Raw genomic sequence first — 5,217 nt, 5'->3', positions numbered from 1 at the left:
GTCATTTCAGATTCGCCCAAGGGTGCAATGAAGTCCGCTGACTCCTGCTGCATAAAACTTGTAGCATGCAACAGTCATTTTCCCTGACAGTCTGGTTCCCTATAGGCACAAACACACACACACACACACACACACACACACACACACACACACACACACACACACACACAGAAGGCTAATGACTGCGAAATTAACTCTGCAGCTGGGCTTCTGATTTATTTTCCAGTGGCAGAGAAATGATAATGACAAAAGGTGTGGAAACAGGAAATAAGAAGGAAAGTGAGACATGATTGATAGACACTAGCTTTTCATTTATATCTTTCATTTCTTTAATCTGCTCTGCCCCTGACTTATGTTCTTCTTCACTCCTTTTTACTTATATTTTATAATACAATGTAAATATATGCCCATACGTGTTAGTTTACCATTAATGGATTGTTACTACAGTAACGGTTGATGCATTCGTCCAGCAGCGGCTTATATATGAAACCATATATAAAAAAAGAACTCTTCCCTCACCCACCCTCCCATCTCCCCAGGGTAGGCTGGGTGGCTGTTCATCTCAAGCTCGGGTCCTCTACCAGAGTCCCGGGATCTTGAGGGTCCTCTAGTATCTTAGCTGTTCCTAGGACTGCTCTCTTCTGGATGGAGATGTCTGATGATTCTCCAGGTATCTGTTGGAGCCACTTCTCCAGTGTGGGGGACACTGCCCCCAGTGCTCCGATGACCCCTGGAACTACTGGTGACTTCACCTTCCAGGCTTTCTCCAGCTCTTCCTTGAGTCCTTGGTATTTCTCCAGTTTCTCATGTTCCTTTTCCTAATATTTCCATCTTTGGGGATGCTACATCCATCACCATGGCTTTCCTTTGCTGCTTATCCATGATCACCATGTCTTGTTGGTTGGCCACCACCATGTTGTCAATCTGTATCTAGAAATCCTACAGGATCCTAGCCCTCTCATTCTCCACCACCTTAGGAGGTGTTTCCCATTGTGACCTAGGGATCTCCAGTCTGTATTCTGCACAGATATCTCTGTACACTATGCTAGCTACTTGTATATACTAATACATCAGTGTTTCTCCTAGGTTTTTTGGCTTTGGGGTGGGGGGTGGCCAATGGTTGATGACTGCAACCTGGCCGCTTAGTACCTGTCCAGCCTCCTTAACTCGTACACAGTCTTGCATGCTGCAGTGCTCAGCCGTGACTCATGAACATATTTCATGACTGTCACTGGCTTTTTATCAGTATTTTCTAGTTCTTCTGCAATATGCACTGATCACATGTGACAGACAGACTCATTTAGGCAACCGATGATTTTCACAAACAGGAACCAAACTGACAGACTTTTATTTAACCCTTTGGGGTCTTACAGTCAGTTTCATCAGATTTAGTGAGCGGCAGCCTGGTCCAGGCAGCTCAAATATTTGCACTTGTAACACCTCATTAAACTTGACTTAGTTGCCTTTGGCATTTCTTGGCCAACTGTGCAAACTCTTGCCTGGAGGCCAAAATAGTCATTTTATAGCCCAACCTTTTCATTTAAAACACAACCTGAGTAAAGCCATAGTAGTGGCAGATGACTGACATGAGATCAACAGCTATCAAACCTGTAAGTTCTGTCTTTCTTCACTAACACGTCCAATGTGACCAGATCAGTGGAAGTCATTGAGCATTAAAGCAAATATCTCCTGGAGAATCAAAGATAATGCACAAATGAAAGCACATCAGTGTCATGTCTGAAAAACAACCTGGTGCTTTGAAATAATTTAACAGCTGAACTACAACAATCACACCAATGAACCTTGTTCAAACTTTAATTCATCTTAGTTTGGGCAAAATCATCTGAGAACCTGAGCCGTACGAAAAGGAGAAAAACAACAACACTGGTAGATGAACTAGTTGAAAACACTGCTATTTATTATTCTATGTAAAAGTTAAGATCAGTTTCAATCTGCCAGCATTCATAATTGCACATGAATAATTTGCTTTCTCCATTAAAAAACTCAAACTATGAAAACTGACTGAAGAAGGGGAGGTAGCATTAATCAATGAGCCAATATGCTGTTATCTGTTGAGTCTTGTCTGCCATGCTAAGATAAGCTAAAGCTAAGAAGCAGCTGGATGTTGATTTACTGAGTTCAGTGCCACAGTTAACCATTATAAATCATGAAATTAAAAGCTCATTGGGTTATTTCATATTTAACTAGAAACTTTGTCCATGGCAGGACGGGATTGTCTTTAAATCGAACATGTGTTGTTTACATTTTCTTACTTTCTCACCACCTTGATCAGCTGTTCATTAAACGTATCCATTCAGCCTCGCATCAGGGGAAATAAGGAAGCCAAAACTTTCCTCTTCATTCTTTTCCAGGTTAACCATGCCCACCTCAAATGTCCGACCAATGACACACAACAAGAAAGTTGTGCTTGGCCGATGTGTCGAAAACCAGCCACAAGCTGTCCCCATGCATGCCTATGAGAGAAAAATGGCTTTGAGAAGAAGAAAAAAGTTCTCCCCTCTTGCGGAGTATGTAACAGCCTAAAGCCAGGGACACCTGCTGAGAGAAAAAGTCATAAATTTATACCCCAGCAGTCTCAGCCTGAAACAACACATCGAAGTGGATGAATAGGGGCCACCAAGCCAGACTTTAAGCTTCATAGTTACGTATAGTTAGCCACAAACTGGGACCCGGTTCCACAGAGAGGAGTCTGATGACGGAAGGTTGTGCCTCCCATTCTACTTTTAGAACCTCGGGGAACCTCCAGTAAACCTGCAGTCTGAGAGCAAATTACTCTGATAGGTATATATGGAACTATGATATCTTTAAGATCCAATGGAACTTGGTCACTAAGAGCTTTAGATGTGAGGAATAGAATTTTTTAAATTCTATCACAGATCTAACAGTGAGTCGAAGAAGAGAGGCTAAAACTGGAGAAATACATAACAGTGTATTTAAGCCTGGATCTGTGGAAAAAACTGAGATGAAAATAAAATAAATGCAATTTTTGAGCCTTAATCGTGATGTCTGCCATGTTTTGTGTACCAGCTTAGCCATTTCACATTTCATTATGAGACCAGGTTTTCACAGAAACACATGCACTCAGTCTGACCATATCTGTCATTTGAACTGTATTATTTATTGGTGTTTGGTGAACTCTCGTCACCAAGAGTGTTCAATTCCACGTAGGACATTCTGTCATGTGTGCCTGTAAATGCCATTTCAGCCTCAAGAAACAGAGCTGTAATCGTAGGGTGCCAAGGTGAATGACTGGAAGGACAAATGACACTAGAGTGCAATAAAAAGTACATAGCTGGAATAAAGCTGTTTGTGGTTGACATCTTCTCATTACTCCTCTGTGTATTCAGTTTTTCTGTTCAGGTCACACTTGTGGAATTAATCTTGATTTGTTAGAGAATGAGCAGACTGGTAGGAGATGACAGAAAGGCAACAGGAAGTCAAAAATCCACTGTTTCTACCAGAATAGCATCTCTGAACAGAACATGTCACACACACTCACCAACACTGGACAATAGAAGATGGAGAAACGTTGCTGGTCTGATGAGTCTCCATTTCAGCTCTACATTCAGATGCTCGGCTCAGAATCTGCTGGAAACATCATGAAAACATGGATCCATCCTGCCTTGGATCAACGCTTCAGGCTGCTGCTGGTGTAATGGTGGGGGGAGATTTTCTTGGCCCACTTTGGGCCCCTTAGTACCAACGTGGCCTGGTTTAACCAGCATAGGCTACCTGAGTATTGTTGCTGACCATGTCCATCCCTTTATGACCACAGTGGAGCATCTTCTGATGCTACTTCCAGCAGGATAATGCACCATGTCACAAACAGGAGATTCTCATCATGGATGCGGCCGACAAATCTGCAGAAACTGTGTGATGCTGTCATGTCAGTATTGATCGAAACCTCCACCTTGCTTAATCTGTTATACCAAGAATTAAGACAATTCTGGAGGAAAAAGGTGTCTAACCAGATATTAGCAATTGACCAATAAGTGTACTGTACCTCTAAGATTTGTCATAAATTAGGTATTTTCTTATTTTTCTTTTTATGCACGAGGCATCTGTTCCATTTTTGGTTATAGGAAGGGTTTGCCATCTACCAGTTGGTTTCTACTGAAGGCTTAGTATCCTCAATGTTCCTCCTTTTGGGTTAGAGGCTACAACCATTTCTGAAATATAAACCCAGGGACATTTTCCAGTTTAACTTATATTTTACCAAAATAAACACAAAAGGGGTAAAATATCATTGGCATCTATAATGTCTCCATTAGGTTGGGTAGGTAGGTATTCTTTTAGCCCATTTCCAGAGGTTGTGTTTTTTCTTACTTCTTATATAAGGAAACCATGTTAAGCAAACTTGTATTGAAAGTATGGTGTTTTTGTATACTTGAGATAGTAATTGGAAAGGACCTTTCCACATAAACCATATGATGGAGTTTCTGAAAGTCCTGAAATTTAACCACGAACAATATATGTTGTCAATATACAGTATGTTCCACAGCAGAGAAGAAGCCTGAATAATTCATATGGGACAGTTGCTGCGGTTGTAACGAGCTCCACCATACATTCAGCACAGAATAGATTAATAAATTGTAAAGACAGGATGTGTTTTGGATGGACTTTTTTTTCTATGTGTTTAAGTAACTTGCCTTTTTTATTATTTCTCTTTCATTTTGCACTTGTTGTAGAGAAAGCTCAGATTCTTCAGCATTACATTATTTGGTTTCTTGTGTCCTCAGACATTTAAAATTCCCCAGCTCTCAGTCTGGCTAAAATATCTCATTATTTGGGGGGATGCACAGGCAAGAGAGAAAATAGATGCATGCAATAAACACAAATCAAAGTTTGTCTTGACACAGCACTTTGACTATATGTCTCATAAAACTACATCCCCTCACATTAGCCAGATATTCTCCTGAAGGACACACACGCACACACACACTAACACACACACACACACACACACACACAGCAGCAATCTTTTTTAGGACACTGCATTTACTTCCATTAATTGTAGATAGCATAACCCTAAGCAAATGTGACCCGTTTATGTCTAACATTAACCTGACAACTCAAACCTTGACTCTAACCATAACCAGGATCACCAAAATGACCTTCTGGCTCATCAGGACCAACCTTTGGTCCCCATAATTCAGTGGTGTCCAGCTCCAGTCCTTGAGGGCTACAATCCTGCAA

The sequence above is a fragment of the Melanotaenia boesemani genome, chromosome 7, assembly GCF_017639745.1.
Source record: "Melanotaenia boesemani isolate fMelBoe1 chromosome 7, fMelBoe1.pri, whole genome shotgun sequence".
Lineage (NCBI taxonomy): Eukaryota > Metazoa > Chordata > Actinopteri > Atheriniformes > Melanotaeniidae > Melanotaenia > Melanotaenia boesemani.
This window is presented reverse-complemented; position numbering follows the sequence as displayed.